At 46.1% G+C, this 20,853-nt stretch overlaps 2 pseudogenes; one reads left to right on the forward strand and one right to left on the reverse strand.

Moving 5' to 3' along the window:
* The first annotated feature begins 11,302 nt into the window (after positions 1-11,302).
* Positions 11,303-11,904, forward strand: LOC142424079 (CYFIP-related Rac1 interactor B pseudogene; annotated as a pseudogene).
* Positions 11,905-13,224: 1,320 nt separating this feature from the next.
* Positions 13,225-14,197, reverse strand: LOC142424080 (dual specificity protein phosphatase 7 pseudogene; annotated as a pseudogene).
* Positions 14,198-20,853: the final 6,656 nt, after the last annotated feature.

The following is a 20,853-nucleotide window of genomic DNA, read 5'->3' on the forward strand; positions in this document are numbered from 1 at the left end:
CCTCTCTTGTCCAGGGCGGCCCGGGGTTCCTGGCGAGGCCGGGAACCCCGGGCCGCCCCTCGACTTTTTCCTTCTCTTCTATCCCTCGCCCCTCTCCGCCGCCCTGGTCGACCCGGGCCGACCCAGGAACAGGGAGACAGGCGCGCCCGCGCGCCTCTTAGTCGTCAGGGAGGGAGAGACTGGATGCGCCCGGCTGGCCCCCACGCCTCCGCCGCGCACACCGCCGCACAGCGCAGACAGACAACCCTCAACACGGCAGACTGGGCCAGGGACGCACACTGGGCCACCAGGCGGAGCGAGCGGGTGACAAGTGTCCAACCTCCCCTCTCCCCGCCCTCACGCCCCAGAACACCCGACCCAGGCACGCGAGCAGAACAAGCCAGAGACACAAAAACCTTGTGTCAAGGGCTGACTTTCACAATGAGATCACAGCCTGCCTGCCTGCCTGCCTGCCTGCCTCTCGCTACCTACCTCCCCACCACCTAACTCCCACTCTCACTTCCTACCTACCTATGCCCTACCTCACCTCTACACCGCACTCCCACTCTCACTCTCACTTCCTACCTACCTATGCCCTACCTCACCTCCCTACCTCACTCCCACTCTCACTCACTCTCACTTCCTCCCTACACCCTAGCTCCCACCACTACCTACCTACCCCCCCCCATTACCTGCCCTAACTCCCCCCACTACCTCCTTTATCCCCTCCACCCTACCACACACAAAACGCAAAGTAATGTAACAGCTAATTTAGTTCCCCAGACGGGGAGGGGGGAGGGGGGAAACAACACGGCTCAGCTTGAATCACTTTCATGAAACAGTTAGTAGTAGCCTGGAAATCCTTCGTCTTGCAAGGGCTGCTCCGTCCAAGGTCAAGGAAGCAGACAGCAGAGTCTTCCAGAGAGCGATGCACTCGGTCCAGCCGGAGGCAGCAGGCAGTCAGATGGGTCCCCCACGCTTAGACAGATCACCGGATCCGACCATCCCAAGCTCAAGCGAAGTGTACTATCGCACCAGCGGTATGGCTATGCACATCTGAAAGGGGGGGAAAAACCTCACGCTTTAGCGGCAGGATCCATGGGTCGAGTGCCCTGCCCCCACACACAGGTTGTAGACATTAGCTCACAATTGGAGTCACGTGGTGGGGTGACACCGCAAGAGAGCGAGAGAACCTGGGCTTACAGAGTCATTTATCTCTCTGCCCACCGGATCAAAACGACGACCTTATTACACCCCAACTGTTCTTATAGGCCAGGTTGGCACAGTAAGCCGATCACACCACCCAACATAGCACGCTCGCGCCCCCCAACCCCCAACCCCTGAGGTCCCCTCTCTATCCCTTTCCTATAGGGAAAGGAAAAACGTCTTTGCAACCTGAGGACTAACCCCCTCTCCCCCTCTTGTGGGCCTCTCAATGAAAACCAAAGCAAACAGCAGAGACGGTGGCCTAGACGCCTCCCGCAAGTCACATCCACCCGGCCTGTTGGACATAAGGGCTTCTCCCCAACCTCTCTGCCTTGGGAACCTAATGAAAACGCCCCTCCCAGGGGGAAACTTCCCCAGGGCCACTTTGACATAATACAGACCTCATTAATAGGCGCCGCTGAACTTTTACCCTGGCCTGTGTCCTCAGAATACACTGACTGTGTTGGCCAGGCGCGTCCTTTGCATCATGCACCCCCCACCCCATCATAATACCCTTCACAGTTCTCCACTGTCCCAAGAATGTTCCCCCCGGTGGGGGCGGGGGAAGGACAGCCCCCTACAATGAATCGTGGGCTCAGCAGGCTAAATCTTACAGCGGAGAGAGAGATGGAAGTCCTGTATAGAATGAGATGGAAATAACAGAGGCAGACACAGCTCAGGGGTAAAGCTTGCCCACTCTCAGCTGCACTTGGTGGTCCACTAGACTCAACGGAGCAGCCTAATCTTGCTCACTCTCGAGTGGGCTCAACCTCTACCACTACCACCCTGATGGGAAGCGAGCGGACCTACCTACCTACCTACCTACCTACCTATGGTGGCATAAACAGTGGTGTCTGTCTGCTTACTCTAGAGGGCTGACCACCCTGAGGGAGAATAACCCAGAACCTACCTTGGGTGAATGACCTTTCAGTGGGATATGCCTGGGGGAGAGACAACTCGGGAGAAAGCTTGCCTTCCCACATTCCCCACCCACCAGGCTGACTTCTGTGGGGGGCCCAGGCTGTGGTCCTTACACACCTTTAGAAAAGCAGACGCCTTACAGAATAGGAGGGAGGGGCAGCTGTGTTTGAGAAACTTGGACTCTGAACTAGAACTAGAACTCTACAGTCAGGGTTAGATTGCTCGCTCACTCACTCAAACCAGTCGCAGAGTCCGTCCCTGGAACGACAGACCTCCCCAACCCCTTGCTCCAGGTAGCCGCTTGGGTGAGAAAGACCCACATGCTGCCCACGCCGGAAGGCGAACAGCAGTGAGTGTGCGAAGGTAGATAGATAGATAGATTTTTTTTTTAAGCGCACGTGCAGAACAAGCCAGATTCTGCAACTCAGCCAGGACCTATTCCTCTGTGGAGAGGTGATGGATGGATGGATGGATGGATGGATGGATGGATGGATGGATGGATGGATGATGGAGAGACAAACACAGACAAACCCCACACAAGAGGGCCTTCCCCTCCCCTCTGGGCTCTCAGAGCCACACACTCATAAGCCATACAACAGACACAGAAAATCAGGATTCCACACCCCTGCTTTTCCCCACGCACCAACAAGCAGATGGCAGGAAGAGGGTAGGGACCCGCGGACAGAGCGAGAGGAGCGGTCCCATTCGCCATGAATGTCCATCCCTCGTCCCTCCTCTGGTGCGGCTTAGGTCCGGCTCAGGAGAGCGCGACAGCACCACATCGATCGGGGTTGTGTTCAAAACTCAAGTCACTCGAGGAGAGCAAAAGTTTCAAAAAAAACAAAAACAAAAACCCTGTAGGAAGCTGGGGGAGGTCAGGGAAGGAAAAAAAGGCCCAGTTTCTGCCTCCGCCAGACTCACCCAGGGCCACTGAAGGACAGCCGCCAAAAAAGGACACGGGGAGTGCCTGACACGGGAGACGGAGCCCACGGGGCATGAAAGGCGCTCCGCTAATCATAGCACGGCTGCCCGGGATGCCTGCAGCGGGCAGAGCACACGGGGAGCACAGAAGATCCTTCCCGCCAACCTCTCTGTGGGTCTCGCCACCCTCAAGAGCACTGGAGGCCAGAGGAGGCACCACAGGGTCCGGACACAGCTGGACTCTCGAGAGGGGGAGGGGGGCGCAAGGGCCTCAAAGCGGGCGACTCACACAGGATCAAAGGGACCGCGCCGCTGGCCATCGGTAACCCAAAGGCGACCCAGGGAACCTACACACGTCCAGAGCATCAGAGCGACCTCTTCAGTGAGGGCCACTGAAGACGAGCATGTCAGCACCTATCTGGTGGCCCAAAATGACCGAGTTCAGTGAAAAAATACCACGCCAGGAGAAGGGCGGTGGTTTCTCCCACACGAGGTGCCCCCCCGGAACTGTGTTTTGACCCAAGGCCTGCCACGTGACCCCATAGCACTCACTCCGGAGGTCCTGGGACCCTCTGGTCAACCTCCAGAGAATAAAGGAGGCAGGGGAGAGGGGCAGCGTGCCCTCGCGCGAGGCCGGCGCAGTACACCCGAGGTCCCGCATATCGGCGGGGCCGGCCACTGATGTGGAAGCATGTGTGAGGAACTTAGACATTTTTCTTAGGCTCCGCCTGAGGAGCCAGGGAAGTGGGTATTTAGGAAACAGTCTGGCTTCACAGTGGGCAGTGCCCATATCCGGCGCAAGGACACCGGTTTCCTGGGCTCATTAGGCTCCAAGTTAGGACTTGGACAAATTCTCTTTGATGGTCTGAGCCTTCACCCTTGGACGGGTGGTTGCTGACGTTCCCTGGAACAGACCACCTGTCTTCTCAGTCGGGTGTGGTCCCCGAAGGCAGGTTCCCAGGAGCCATGGCTGCACAGTGATTACACACGTTGGGCTGCTCACCGTGTCTAAACCACCAGAAGCTTTACGGGAGAAAGAACTTTCTACACCTGTGAAGAATTTTTCGGAAACTCACCGGAGCAGTTCCCTGAGCATGAATCCGCTAAGGGCCGGTTATGTGAACTCACACGTGCGTTTTGTAATAATAAACTGCCGCCTCCAACGGGTCCGGCTTCACTAAAGGCGGGTCCAAGCACGTGCAGCGCAGGATCAGGGCGACCAAGAGCCACCAGGACCGGTCTGAACCCCAAGTGGGCATTCAGATTATCAGTAGTCTCCTCTGATGGTACCATCACCAGTTGTGGCTGAGGCTCCTGAGTCCAGGTAGGGTTACAGTGAACTTCACGGGTCCCTCCAAAGGGCCGATAGCCATTGGCAGTGCCCGCGGATGAACGCGGGTCTGAGCGCCCTGTGCTGGTCGACCAAGACTGACGGACACCGACACTGGCGACAGAGGTGGCAGTGAAACCCGCCAACCCGTAAGGCTGCAGGTATAACCTCGGGCCACCTCTCCAGGCCGAGGTTCTGTCACCGCCTGGACGACCCAAGTGACGCCGCCGGCGCCGGCGACAGGTCGCTCCGGTCCCATGGCAGCGACAGAGCTCCAGAGAGAAAGTGAAAGTGACCGCTAGGTGGAGGAATAGGAAAAATAAAATGTTTAAGATAAATATTAACTTAAACTAATAAAATTAAAAGAAGTATAAGGTACAGGATTATGTAAAAATTATATATTCTATTATGTTGATTACTGAAGTCGAACAATGTTTTACATCAAATTTATTAAAATAAATTATGTAAAATACTATGAAATAATAAACACAGGAAGTGAAGCCTTTAAACAAATAAAAGAAAATAAATTAGTTGAATGTGTATCCATTTCATATAGCATTAAATTTAATTTTATATATGTAAGAAACTGAAAAAAAATCCAAAAACAAAAAAAAAGAAACTGAAAATAATTGGAGGTTAAACTTACTTTAAATCAATGTTGAAAGACAGTGAATACATGTAGACAGTAAAATTACTTTGAAATACACAATATAATTAGAATTATTATACCAGAATAGCAATGTATTTAATATATAATTAAATAGCAGTAATAAAACTGAGTAAAATTGTATTACATTTACCAGAAATACATGAATTGAAAATTAACGAATAAATGTCATTTTCAAACTGGTTGTAAGATTGTGATGACAACATTTCCGAATCTCCATGATGGTGTTCTTTAAGAAGTAATGAATGGTATTTATTGTACAACTGTGGTGTGCCTGCTCTGTCTGAGGTCCGGATTGTGCCCTGCAAGACCTCTCGCCAGGTGAACCATCTGGGAATCTGGAGGTGAGTGAACTCCATCTCAGCCGGGTTGTTAGTGCAGGGTACATTGGTACCCCTGGACTGGCAAGAAATCATCCCTTAATTATCCATTGGATCCTCAACTTCTTTATGGGTCTAGCACAAATCCTTCCAAAATCTAGCACCATGAACTTAACTGCGCTCTCAGCCTGAAAAAAAATGACGTCTGAATTAGAAGCCTTGACCCCAGACAGCATATACACTGACAAGAACGCCATCCAGGACAGACATTGACCTCAAATGGCCAAGGGAAGACAGTCTTACCCTGCTCCCTATCCTGCTCCCTACCCTGTGAGCTCCTCTTGGCAGGCAGAAGACTCTGGCTCATTCTGGGTCCTTGCACTTCCCAGTTTTCCCGTTCCTTTCTTTTCCTTTTCTTGCCATGCTTTTGCTTTGTATCATTTCTTTCTCTGCTTTCCTTTTTCTTGATTTTTTTCTATTTTCCGTTGACCACTTTCTTTGCTGGGACTGCCTCATGATTTGTTTCTCCCCCCTCCCTCCTTTCTTTGGCTTTACAAAGAGAACTTTATTCTGTCGTCCTTGAGGTACAGGACAAAGAAATATAGACGTGGCTGTTTAAAAAAATAAGGTTCTCAACAGGTTGGCTGTAGGAAGTACTGGTCTCTTTTCAACATCTGAGGTGCCTGCATTCCTCAGAGATCTCCGTGTCTGGCATTCATGTTTTACTGAGTCAAGAATGTTTCCAGGGTAGGAATCTTGACTTCAATGGAAATGATTGTCTCCTAGGAGCCTTGTGGCATAGTGGTTATGCATTGGGTGAAATCTGCATGGCGGGCAGTTTGAAACCAGCAGCAGCTCCACATGAGAAAGACTGGGTTTTCTACTCCTTTAAACAGTCTCAGAAACCCACGGGGGGGGGGGGGAGGGGCAGGGGGTTGCTAAGAGCAATTGCAGTGAATTTGGGTTCCTTGTTTGCTGATGGGAGTCAGCATCCTCTCTGCTTGCTGGCTTTGCTCTCCTTTGATGTCTTGTAGAGGAGATGTTTTTTCCTTTACTGCTCATCACCCTGCATTCTACTCCCATCAAGGATTACAGTCTTTTTGTTTTCTTTCATCCTTTTTTCCCTAACCCTAAAAGGGTTACAGTCTTGGAAACTCCCAGGGCAGTTCTACTCTGTCCTACTGGGTTGCTATGAGTCAACCTCCCAGTCTTGTTTTCCTTACCTCTTTTCTGGTCTGGCAGCAGGAGCTCTGGGTGGGCAAATCTACCTGGATTCCATCTTCCCTCTCTCCCGCTTGCTCTTTTTGAAAGTTACAGTTAATCCACTATTTTTACCTTCTGCTGCTGTTCAAGTATGCTTTAATCCTAGGCAGGGGATAAATGAGTTTTTTGGCCTTTAAAGATGAACTGAGAAGCCCACTCAGGGATGCTATGAGGGGAAATATTTTCAGTTTCTTAGTAGCCCAACTAGCTGAATAAAAATTCTTCTACATTTCAAGACATTATACTGGCTGTCGTTTATTTGAACCCTCAACACTAAAAGTCAAGGGCAGGTTTTCACACTAGAAGAAACATTCGTTGATGGTTACCAGGAATAGGGATGGAAGTGGGGGAGGGGAAGGTATGGAATTTGGGGTCAACAAATATTAATTTGGATGAAAAGGAAAGAAATGTACAATAAGAGGAAGGTTAGGGACAAATGAAGGAGACAAGGGAAAGTATCTGGGAAATTTTCATGAGTGAAAAGCAATAGAGACAAATACTCATATACACAATCCCGCAATAGTTACTTGGATAGACATGCAGGATGACTGACTGTGGCAGGGAAATCAGAATACAATTAAAAGATACAATTCTGAAGGGACTGTTTCCTGATTTTAAACCATGCAGTAGTCTCTCGTTCTTTTAGATTCTTGTATCTTATTTATCTTCTGGAATTTTATTTGGAGTAGTATGAATTCTAATTTTTTTCAAACCATTTTTCCATAGTAATCGAAGCAACCTGTTTCATGTGGACTTAAGGCATTGGTTACTTAGCTATGGTGACCCTAGGAGAAAAATACATGGGAACCCTACTAACTATTTAGGTATTCTGTACAGGCAGAAGAATGCTAGAGCAGGTGAACAGCAGTTCAACTCAAACCACAATAATAGAGAGTCACGACCCCTCAAACAATTCCTAGACTTGAGCCAGATTACAGACCCACAGCCCCTTGAATGAGGAGAAGGCCGGGCCCTTTAAAGATGGGCCATTGACAAAGGTGTGTATACTGTCAGCCTTTCTTCTAGCCTTCCCCAAAGGGACCTGCGGCCCTTCACAAGAGTGATTGCTCACTTCAGGTTGGTGGGGTGAGGAGGACAATAATCAAACTTTATGGGAATTACTGGACACTGGCTCTGAACTGACACTAATTCCAGGAGACCCAAAACATTTTGAAGGCCCACCACTCAGAGTGGGGACATACAGATGTCAAGTTATTAACAGAGTTTTACCTCAGATACCTTTCACAGTGGGTCCAGTGGGACCCCAAACACATCCTGTCATTATATCCCCAGTTCCAGGATGCACCGTTGGAATAGACATACTTAGTATGGTAGAGAATCTTATCGATCATCTTCCTGGAGCACAAGGACCTTCTCTTTTCAGTGTCATGGATTAGCCCGTGGTTCTAATTAAAAATAAAACTATTGAGAGAGGGAGAGTGAATAAATGTAGACTGACTATATATCTCAATACCTGGCATATTCACTTGTACAGAATAAATCCTTATATGACTGAATGCTATTTGCACAAACAATGGGAGTGGTGGTCAGGCAAAACTTACCATAATGTTCACTGGCAATGTCAGACACGGGTCTGCCAGAGTAATGCAGATCTTAATAGAGCAAGCAGGGTATTGTAGTAGTAACTGTTAGTCTGCCTTCCGACAGTTCAATATTCTTGCTATAGCTGTCTTCTGCTTCTTCAGACATCATATAATTTCAGTCTTAAGTCCTCAGGTTACAGGTGTGTTTGAGGTAGAGTCTAATTCATCCAGTGGGGTTCCCACAAAGCCTAGCGCATGAGCAAGGCATGTCCTGTATCACAAATATAAATCACACCTCACAGAGAGGGAGGATGTTAACCCTGATGGAAATGAAAAGTGGAGGCTTGATTCATTTGTGGATTTTTTTCTTTTGATTCATGTGTTTTTAATGACCGGTGCTTCTAGGCTTTTAGAAATAAATGCACCACACTTTAGGACTTGGAGAGATTTAAGAGTTGGAGAAAATATGCTAAGGGCCCCTGGGCAGAATCAACATCATCCCATTGCCTAGATTCAAGCAATGATCCAGAGAAAACCATCCAGAGCCTAATGGACCATGGATACGTGCTTAGCAAGTAGTATGGAAAGACAACATTTTTAAACTTCAACAACAGTGTATTTTGAGGGAGGACCAGTGAGATTTAAAGCGCAAAATTCTCTTCTATTTTCTGCTCAAGTGAAGTCTGACTCCTGTATTTTATTCTCTCCTATCTTCTATGACTTTGCTATAACCTTTATATATTATAACCGTACAATTGTGCCTGTGGACCCTGCAGCTGCCGGAGGCTGGCTTGCTCTGACAAAACCCTTGCATCAGTGGTTATCTCTATGCACCCACTCGTTCTGTGCTTCACAAACTGGTCAACCCAAAAGAAACAATCTAGAACAAATATTAAATAAAGTAGGGAGGATAAAACAATAGCAATATAAAGACAAAAATACAACCAATGTGTAAGAAACAAATGTCCACCATCAAGATTTAAAAAGCCAGGGAAGACACTTTTGTGGAACAAGCAAGAAACCCTAGCACTTTGAGCAAATTCAAGTTGGACCTGGAGGGATGTCCACTGACCAAATATCAAGCTGGTTCCAGCATGATTAGGATTACAATGGTCTATGTTTGATAGTAAGACTGTTCCAGATCTTTGTATGTGGCTAGAGGGGATTTGTCAACAGCTTAATCTGGCTAGACACTTTGCAGATGGGTTTGGGGCTTGCACTGTGTCACAGCCTTTGAGAAATTGGTGTTCATAATTTTAGCTCTGACACTTTTTCTTCGTCATATTTGACTTTTGTTATTGTCATCTTTGGATTACACAAGCTAGTGTGCTTCTTCAAGGTGAACTTAGTTGAATCCTCACTTAGATGACAGCTTGTTTGAATACAAACCTTCAAGACCACAGATACTATTCCAGTTGATAGCTGAGCACCATCTGCTCTCTTCACCACACTCTGCTGTAGCAATCTTATCTTCAGTTGTCATTTCATGAAGGTATGTATCAGGTAGGGCCATGTTATCAGAACTATCTGTTCTTGGATTGGGGCTCCAGTTAAGCAGGAGCCCAGAACCCATACGCTTGTCCATGGAATATGCATGACTGAACTTTACTTTGGCGGTTGTCTTATGACAAATTCAACCCCCCATAGGACCAACTAAACTAGCACAAACAAACAAAAAAAGAGAGAGAAATTAAATGCTCAAAGCAGGAAACGCAAACCCCATATAAACAAAAAAGTACAACATTGTTAATCATTCCCCTGGAGTATAAGGTGATTGCACATCATTAATTTCCCCAAAGACACAGCACTCCAGACACTGTTGGTCTGAGGAGTTGATGCAAGCACAGACCCAACTTCACCCGTAGCCCAACACAATTTGAGCTTCTGTTCTCTTCCCCTCTGTTTACCCTAAGTATGGGGTGTGGTACCGGGGGGGGGGGGGAATTTGTTCTTTTGATGCGGTTCTGCTCAATATTTGCTTTCATGAAATGTTCACTGGAAAAACAGATACTATGGCAAGGTGTGATGAAGAAATCAGAGGGTGCCAGACGATCAGAAATAGAAGTGTCTGGTGTGTGACCCAACGACTGTAAATAATAAAACCCATGATCAGAGGATCTTAGGTTTTCATAATATTATCACTTCAAGAGAAAGCAAAAAATACAATAGCACTCAAAGCTTATTGAAATGAAAAACATGTATGAAGACACCATCCCAGCCCTTGGACCTTGAACTTGTTGCTGCTCTAGGAGACTTGGTTGGTGTAGCTATCGTGGAGTAGGGAATTACCCACAGTGCTTCACGTGGCAAAATGGGCACAGGGCTGCTGGGGGACTGCCTTGGGGGCCCTCCTTTCATTGATGAAGTATGGGGAGATAGGCCCTGCACAGACAAAAATGCAGGGACCCCCTTCCTCTGCCACGCTCACACTCTGGAACAGTGTCAGGATGGAACTTCTGGTCCGTTTGGGGGTAGGGGGTAACTGCTAGGCAGGTTGCTGAGGTCTGTGCCCAGCCACTGTCCCAAATGAAAAGTGTATCCTCTTAGAGCCCCTGTGCCTGGGACACCTACCATGTGAGGGAGCCCACAACTGGGGGTCAACAGTATAGTCGTGTGTGTGTGTGTGTGTGTGTGTGTGTGTGTGTGTGTGTGTGTGTTAACCACTGGCTGTGGGCACCAAGGTATCAACATATGACTTTAAATATATCCCACCCGAATTTTGAGAAAATCTGAAGAACAGATTTGAATCATTGAACACGGATAGAAGACCTGATGCTGTGGGGGGCCCTCAAGAACACTATATACAAATAAAGCAAAAGGTCACTTTCAAAGACTGGAAAGAGCTGCCCTTTAGGAAGCTGGGGGTCTGGGATGTACTCCTACAAAGGTCCGGCCAACGGGTACACCCTCACAGAGCCCAGGGCCGGTGAGCAGTGGAGCGGTGCACCCTAAGGCAGCAGCAGCCCACGGAGTAAACTCACCGAACATCCAAACACTTGAGGTTCCCACGTGTGGAGGGAGACATGAGGCCCCAGGATCAAGGCCAGACAGAGACCTTTAAAATAGCTGAAATATTTATCACAAAAGCAGAGACAAAGGTAGAGGGACAAGGACCGAATCACCAGCCAGCACTGGTTGAAGGTACTTTAACATGGGGAATCTTCTTAAACGTTTGTCATGCACAAACCTTGAGCAGGGGTCAAAATTTCCCCTTAATTTAGAAAATGCTCAGCCTACAGAGTCTGAGAAGGAAATTTAGAATCAGGTGAATGTAGTATTAAAAGATACAGAAGGTATCTTTTCTAGAAGAGCTGACCACGCAGTTCGAGAGGCGACCCAGCATCCAGCGGAGGAGAAGTTGCAGGAGAAGACATGGAATGCAGTGGTCCCACTAGCAGGCAAATTAAAGACATTTTATTAATTTCTCAGAGGTTAGAAGCAGCATTACGAGGTCTAGTGGGAGCCCCGACAAACACCCAGAGAGCAGGCTCTTGCTCAACTCTTTGCAGAAATCCTTCATTTCACACTCTGGTTTGATGAACTCCAGATGGCAAATCCTGCCACGCAGAATGGTGTCGGTCTTACAGAAGAGCATTGGGTCTTATGGGGATGAGCCAAGTGTCTGCAGAAGGAGAGAATGAAGTCAATAATGAGCGGGCAAACTGAAGGTCTCTGTTTAATGCGGAAGCAACCCTGATGCTGGAGTCCTCAAGTGATGCCACAACAAGCTTTGTGTCTGAGAATACGAAGTGACCTGCAGAAGATCCCCCAGATGGATGGAGTACTGTGGCCTGTGGGGTAGCCACCCCCGACAGTTATTCATGGGTTCAGTAGGCGCAATCATATTGGGAGAGATAGTCAATAGGCTCAAATAAATATTTTCTGTTATTCTCTCCTTTCAGCCAAGATGCATCTGATATCACCAATGATATCCCTTGTTACACATCCTCTACTGAATCCAGCTTGAATCTTGTGTAGCTGTCAATATACTGTTGCAAATGTTGTTGATGATCTTCAGCAAAACTTCACTTCTAGGTGAGAATAATGATACTGTTCTATAATATGCACATTATGTAGCAACTTTCTTTAGAATAGGTACAAATATGGGTTTCTCAGTCAGTTGGCCAAGTAGCTGTCTTCTGAATTTCCTGGTATAGATCAGGAAGTATTTCTAGTACATCACTGGCTTAGTCAAACACATTTCAGTTGTTATTCCATCAATTCCTGAAATCTTGGTTTCTGCTAATGTTTTCAGTGCAGCTTGGACTTCCTCCTTTAGTACCACTGTTTTTTCATCTTTTGATACCTCTTGAAATGGTTGAATGTTAACTAGTTCTTTTTGGTGCAGTGATGCTAGTTTTTCCATTTTCTTTTGGGGCTTCCTATTATCATTCAATATTTTGCTCATAGAATCTTCAATATTGTAACTCAAGGTTTGTAATTTTTCTGGAATTACTTGTTTTAGATATGCTGAGCATATGTATTCTTCCTTTTTGGATTCTCACTCTAGGCCTTTGCACACTCCATTATAATAATTTTATTTTGTCTTCTTAAGCTGCCCTTTGAAATTTTCTGTTCAGTTCATTTACTTTGTCTTTTCTTTCTTTTGCCTTAGCCTGAGGGAAACTTTCAGTCTTCTGACATCCATTTTGATATTTTCTTTCCTTCTACCTTTGTTATTCTGGTTAACTACCCTCTAAATGATACTCATTAAATATATTTCATAAACACAAAATATCACATAGTAGCTACTTCTGAGAAAAGAAGGGCCCACTGTGGAAACGGGGGTTTCACATACGTGCAAAATGCATTTGGTCAAGAAAAGGTCAGCACGTAGTTTTTGTTTTTTACATGAAAGACAAACAGAAAATCACCAGGAATTATACTCTTTCAAATAGAGAACAACAATATGAGAACATTTCTCTCTCTCTTTCTCTCTCTCAGGATCAAGGGATGAAACACTGGTTTATACTATCCACTGTTGGGTGTAGCCTGGAAATAACACTTTTTGTTAAAAAGATGAAGGGAGGTAAATCTGAAGGGCTCGAACACTCTGCTCCACGGTGCTTGGATTTACCTGCTGGGTGAAGAGTAAACTCGGGTCCGTGGGTGTCTTTTAAAAACGGCCAGGTGGGCCCGGCCATAGAGAGCAGGCTGGGCTTCCCTCCCGGCCTGGGCGCTTCCCGTGGACTCCAGCCTGTTGAGCGGGAAGAGGTGGTGGCTGGTGCGCGTGGAGAAGTAGAGCTGCCCGCCGGGCGTGTGGCTGGCGTACGGGTTGCTCAGCGCTAGCGTCAGCTCGAAGTCCAGCTTGCCCCATTAAATTGAAGGTGGGCGAGATGTTGGACTTCTTCCTCTTGACGAAATCGTATGCGTCGTTCAGTGAGAGGTTCATCTTCTGCATCAGGTAGGCCATGGTCACTGTCACCTACCGGCTGATGCCGGCCAGACAGTGCACCAGGATCCCGAACTTCTTGGAGCAGGCCTCGTCAATGAAGCTGATGGCCTCGGGGAAGAACTGGGAGAAGTCTGGCTCCAGTGGTCGGAGATGGGAATCTGCATGAAGCCATTGGGCAGGTTGGGTGTGACGTTGAGAATGCACTTGATGCCGTACTTGCCCAGCACGTCCAGGCTGGTGGAGTCCTTGGCACAACCGAGGTAGAGGTAGGGCAGGATCTGGATGGGGAAAGCTGGCTGTCTGGAGGACACGTGGCTTCCCTTTGCTTTGGTGACATTTCTGGGCAGCTCTGCGGTCGGACGGCTGGGACTCTCCGACGGAGCAGCCGGAGCTGAGGCGCAGGCCGCCTACACCCAGCACCGAGGTGGGCTGGGAGCCGCTGGTCGAGGACAGGTGCCAGGCTTGGGCTGCCACTCGTGGTGGCCTCCTCGTAGAGCAGCACGGTGGCCGCCTTGCAGCATGGGGTGAAGCGCTCCTTGTCGGCGTGGTTGGTGACGATGGAGCAGATGGGCAGGTTGCCCTTGCGCAGGCCCCGCAGCATCAGGTCCAGATGGCCAGGCTGACGGCCGTCTTGATGTGTGACAACTCGAAAAGCTCCTCCGGCAGACCCTCGGCGCTCTTGCAAAGCATGGCTCCCACACCTGCTGCCGACTCGGACCTCGTCCAGGTGCACACCTTCGCCGTTCCCCAGGCTGACATGTGCGCCCTGGTTTTTCATGGGGAGCGCGTACTGGGTAGCCCTGCCCTGGGAAGGCACCAGGGCCACGCGGGCCTCAGACGCATCTCTGGGCACCTGCCTCCTGCCGAACTGCCTGCCGGTTGGCCCGCCCACCTGGCCCTCCCAAATCCTTCCGTTTTAAGGCATTAAAAATACAGCTGTGGAGGAGTGGCACATTCAAAATAGAGTCAACGTGGCAAAGCTTTCCGGCGCTTCATTTGCTGCGGGGGCTTGGCTCCATAGGAAGGGAAGCATATCTATTACTACTTAGAGTGTGGAAGAGGAAGTATAACTCTAAGAAATCTGGAAGTTGTCAAAAATGAAATCGAATGTATTGGTATTCTAGGCATTAGTGAGCTGAAATGGACTGGGATAGTCATTTGACTTGGATAAGTGTTATTGATGGGTGTCATCCAGTCAGCCATGATTTACAGAAACCCTATGTATGACCAAAAAACAAAAACACCACCTGGCCCTGCGGCGCCAGGTCCACAATTGTTATGTTTTAGCCCACAGTTGTAGCCATGGTGCCAGCCCTCTTTAGGGTCTTCTTTCTTTTTCATTGTCCCTCTACTTTACCAAGCATGCTGTCCTGTTCAAGGGACCACTTCCTCCCAGTAGCGCGTTCACAGTAGGTGAATGATGTCTCACATCCTTGCTTTTAAGGAGCAATCTGGCTATGCTTCTCCAAGACAGAGTTGAACAGTATTTTGCCAGTCCGTGATATTTCAATATTCTTCACCAGCATCAAAATGCAAATGCATCAAATCTTATTTGGGATTCCTTATTCATATGAGATGATTAACAATCATATGTACTTTACGATTGTGACTTACTATTTACTATTTCAGGAACGACACTGCACACATGGTTACAAAGATCAAGGTCATTCGTTAAGTACAGTGCTGGATGTGCCAGGCTCTCCTGCACACCTAGGAAAGGAGACCAGCTAATACCACCACTATTCAAATTCACTCACTAATGACTAACTCTAGTGACAAAATATTGTTACATTCTACCACGTCCTTCAGTCTGAATGCATTGATAATTACTGCTGATTGGAAGGCAACTATTAAATGCAAAAGGATTGGGATTTGGAAAATATAGACTTGGTGATAGAAAGTAAGATGGACAAGCATGACAGAACTTGTAAGACCAAAGACTACTTCAAAGAAAATATTTTTTCAAATGGCAACTTTAGATGTGAAATCTACACAAATCAAATTGCCTAGACCTCTGGGATTTCTCTGTGAAAAGACAATGTAGAACCACATACATTTAGTCAAAACAAGGTCAATGGCCGACTGTGAAATAGACCAAAATTGCACAAAGAAAATTAGGTTGAAGATAAGGATAATTAAAACAAGTCCAAAACAAGTCCAAAAAAGCCACACATTTACAGGCCATCTCAAAAATAGCTCTGATGCACCTAACTTGACCAAACAAAAAGGATGATATCAAAAATATCATACATGAAGTAATAAAAAAATTAAATTTAAAACATAAGGGAGAAGAGGAAGTAGGTGCTAGACAACCCTGAAACATAGTCTTGAAAGTAGAATCGCTAAAGCAAATAAAAGAACTGACGAAGTACACAAGCTGAACAGAAAATTTTCAAAAAGCCATTTGAGAAGACTAAAGTGAAATGTGCAAAGACCTGTAGTTAGAAAACCCAAAGGTAAGAATTAAATTCAAGACTTAAGTTGTCATATTGAAGGATTTTATAAGCAAAAGAAGCATTAAAATAAGATGGAAAGAAATATTAATTAAACTAAAGAGAATTAGCCAGCAATCAGCCATTACAAGTGGTAGCATATGATATATAATCATTTATTATGGCCATTCTAAGCATAATTCTACAGTTCTGCCGGTACAGTGGTGATCCATTGGGTTGCTAGCCTCAAGGTCAACAGTTAGGAACCATCAATTGCTCTTGGGATAAAGACAGGTCTTCTACTCTGGGAAACTCACAGGGGTGGTTTGACCCTGTCCTACAGGGGTCTCTATGAGTTGATATCAAGTGAATGGCAGTGAGGTTTTGAGCTAAAATTCCTAAAGTGATGTCATATCATTGTGCATTCTCTGTGGGTGGCTGTGATCCCATTTTGGAGGGAGTTCTTTGTTACACGAGAGAAGTGGGGATAAGCCCTAACCTTAGTAGAGGGTATGAACCAACCCACATCCTGTTTTCTTGGGTGTGTCTTTAAGATTACTTTAGTGAAGGGTGTGACTTAAAACATCATCATTAATTTACAGTGGTTTATGGTCTTCAAACAGGTATACCACACATCCATCAAAGCCATTCCTCAGTATATAGGAGTTTGTAAGTGGCAGAGACTGCCAAGGCCAGATGTATAGGAGGCTGGCACAGAGGAGCAACACCAAAACTATGGGGTACCTTCTTCTCATCTGGCTCAAGACCTTGGAACTGTGCCACAGACTGAGAGGTGGGCTGGCTTCCTGGCCCATGGAGACAAAGGCCAAGGACCACATGGCTAAAAGATAGGACCAGAGAGAGATAATGTGGCTGCTGGTTGCGGGGATAAATGGTTTTATCCTCAATGCTTGCTGATCCTGACTTGTGGTAATCTATTAACTTCTCTAATAAAACCCCATAACCCTAAGAATTGTTGAGTTCTATGTGGCCCTTGGAACAAACTATTGAACTTAGCATAGAAGTAGACTGCTGAGGGAGGAAAGGTTGATATTACAATAGATAAAGAAGGACGGGACACGGAGGCCGTCTAACCACTGCCTAGTGGCAAAAGGGAAGCCAGGACAGGTTGGAGATGTGCAACTCCACTGCTGTTTACAGCAGTATATAATCAAGGTCACAGTGCAATGGACATACTTAAAAGTGCATTTCTGTAGGAAGACGCCTTATCCCATCCAAAGACATGACGGTGGCTGCTCAGGATTCAATGCTTGAGGACTAAACCAAAAGCTTGGCAGTTCATATCTACAAGGACCCTGCAGAAGACATTAACTTTGAAATTCCTAAGATAACAAATTCTCCAGAATACATGTGACTACAATGAGTTAGAATGGATCTAAAGGCAAATGAAAACAACTGAATTCTGGCCTTTAGACTGGCTCCTGGAAGATCACCTCTAAAAGCTAGAGAGGCCTGCCTTTGTGGCCCATGGCAGCCCCCTCATCCACACAGACAGTTCATACTAGTTTACAAACAGTGGAAGCTGCTCATGACAGAAAGACAAACCATACAATCAGAGTTGGAACTTGTGCTACTATAAGACAAATATGCCAGGTAAATGAGAGCCCACTGCAGGAGGAAACCATAAAATTAGGTGTGGGTTATAAAGATGCACTTACACATTTGACACCAAAAATGAAGAAATGCATTTCATATGCACAGGCCCCAGGAGAGAACATTCTCAAAGGCTAAGCAATTCATGGGAGTGGCAGGAAGGGGCGAGTTATAGAGGGAAAGCAGAGCTGGGGCTCAACATTTAACCTGGAGAGGGAAGTATACTTTATCCCATGTGCTTAGTGACTACTGACCAATTTAACAGGTTTATGGAACATGTCATTTTGATGCATTTCAATTTCAATGAAAATTATAGAAACCATTTACATTTGCCTCCTACCAGTTATGCCGACTTTGATCCAAATATATATATGATTTTTTGAGACAAATATATATCCACATTCATTTTTTTCTAAGCTTTCCAATCTCGGAATTGTTTAATATACCTATCTCTATGGATACATGTCAATTTGCTATGACTGTAAATTGACAATCCCAGTAAATTAGTTTCAATCATGAAAGTATTACTTCAGTAATAAATATGTATATGTATATATATATCATATTAAATGAAGGGGGAAGTGCAGAGTGGAGACCCAAGGCCCAAGTGTCGGCCAATGGAGATCCCCTCATAGAGGGGTTTAGGAGAGGAGATGGGTTAATTAGGGTGTGAGGTAGTATCGATGAAGAACACAGCTTTCCCCCAGATCCTGGATGCTTCCTCCCCCCAACTACCATGATCCGAATTCTACCTTGCAGGGCTAGATAGGACAGAGGCTGTACACTGGTACATATGAGGGTTGGAGGTACAGGGAATCCAGGGTGGATGATACCTTCAGGACCAAGGGTGTGAGGGACGATGCTGGGAGAGTGGAGGGTGAGTGGGTTGGAAAGGGGGAACTGATTACAAGGATCCACATGTGACCTCTTCCCTGGGAGAGGGACAGCAGAGAAGGGGGGAAGGGAGACTCCGGATAGGGCAAGATATGACAAAATAACGATGTATAAATTACCAAGGGCATATGAGGGAGGGGGGAGTGGGGAGGGAGGGGGGCGGGAAAGAGGACCTGATGCAAGGGGCTTAAGTGGAGAGCAAATGCCTTGAGAATGATTGGGGCAGGGAATGTATGGATGTGCTGTATACAATTGATGTATGTATATGTATGGATTGTGGTAAGAGTTGTTTGAGTCCCTAATAAAATGTAAAAGAAAAAAATGATTAGGGCAAAGACTGTACAGATGTGCTTTATACAATTGATGTATGTATATGTATGAACTGTGAAAAGAATTGTATCAGCCCCAATAAATTGTTAAAAGAAAAAATAAATAAATAAAAATAAAAGGTTAAAAAAATAAAAAATAAAAAAAATAAATGTAAACAAAGTCACAAAGTTCTTAGGAAGTAAACATCAAATGTAAAGACAAACAATTCAGTGGAGACTAACAAACTGACTGATCAAGCGACCCTTATCAAACCCAATATCTCAAATGTTGTATGATGTTAAATATTATAAATTTTATATATAGAATCAGAGTTTCATGTATATGTTGATAGCACATAATTACCATATATAGTCGAGTATAAGTCCAAACACCTAATTTTACCACAAAAAAACTGGGGGGCTTGTTCAGCATAAAAAATGGGCGGAAAAACTCGGTTTATACTCGGGTACATGTGGTATGTTGTTTCAGAATGTTTTAAAAATGTACGGTTCCATTCACATGTCGGTTTGACTCATCGTCGAGGTATGCAGCATGGCTGAATGCTGACATACACGCAGTCTCCAGGAGTTGGAGTGGATCTGATGGCAGTGGGCAGGTTTGGTATGGTTTACTCCAAGGGGATTAGAGTCCTGTACGTTGGCTGCTGACCTCAGGATTGGCAGATCAAATGCACTGGCAGTTCAGTGAGGGAAAGATGAGGTTGGCTGCTCCCATGCAGATTGACAAGCTCAGAAACTCTACATAGGAATGCTGATTCAGAATCAACTTGATGGCATGGGAGTTTGTTTGGAGCAGGGGAAATGAAGGTTCCTAAGTGGAATGTACTTTTCCTACTGGCAGTTTCCACTCAGCCAGCCTTACTGTGGAAGAAAAGGCCTGGCGCCTGCTTCCATTAAGAGTACAGTGCATTAAACCCTATGGGACAGTTCTATTCTACTGGAATTAATTCCATGGCCACCAAAAAAAGGAATGATAGCATAATCGTGCCTATGAACACACATAAAATTATGATGAAATTCAACGATAAAAAGAATTCTCAGCGAAAATCACAATGTCCATCATGAAGAAATCTAAACATACTACAGCTTAGGAATATCTAAATGACTAAGGAGGCGTACTGGTGCGGGGGTTCAACAATCGGCTGCTACACCTGGCGCTCAAGACCTGGGAACTTCTTCACATACAGATGACAGCCTGGAAACCCAGCAGGGAGTCCCTAAGGTCAAAGGGCATCGCTAACAGAATGGACTAGAGTGCAGCTGGCAACAAGAATTCTGTGAACATCAACTGAGCCTTTATCAACAACCCTTGGTGGGTACATCTCTGAAACATGGAAATACCACCATGCAATGATTCTTAAGGAGACCCTCAGTTAAGTCCAAGTAAGATATCTTACCCCATTTCGAACAATTCTATTACTGGATATTGTGCTATCTTCTATTAAAAATAAAGCTGTGACAGAATCTAGTGGGGGAAACAGGTCAAAGTACATGCACAGTGAAATCAAACACATGTAGACAAAAATTATGGTTAAGTTAGATATACCAGAAGGAAAGAGATACTACTTTATACGTGTAGTTACAATTCAGTTCCACGAAGAGCTTCTGTACTCCATGTGATAACTGACACATGACCAATTTAAAGTCCTTATCACTAGAAAGAATAAAATGAGTGAAAACAAGAAAATTTGGTATTCTTTAGGACTTGTGTCACAAAAAAAATATTAGTACAGAACAGGACAAGAAAATTAACAAACAAAATCAACATGGTGGGAAACTCCCCCAAAATAATCCACTAAAATTCAAAACCAAGACCCAATCTCACTGCCGTCCAGGTGATGCCAACTCATAGCACCCCTATAGCACAAGACAGACCTCTGTCTATGAGTTTAGGAGACTGTAACTCTTTACAACCCTAGAAAGACCCGTCTGCCCACAAGCTGGTTTCGAACTGCACACTTGGCGGTTAGCAGCCCAATGCTGCTACCAGCACCAGAGGAGCTCTGGGCCAACGCTGCCCTAAGAGCCGAGATAGACC

The sequence above is a fragment of the Tenrec ecaudatus genome, chromosome 13, assembly GCF_050624435.1.
Source record: "Tenrec ecaudatus isolate mTenEca1 chromosome 13, mTenEca1.hap1, whole genome shotgun sequence".
Lineage (NCBI taxonomy): Eukaryota > Metazoa > Chordata > Mammalia > Afrosoricida > Tenrecidae > Tenrec > Tenrec ecaudatus.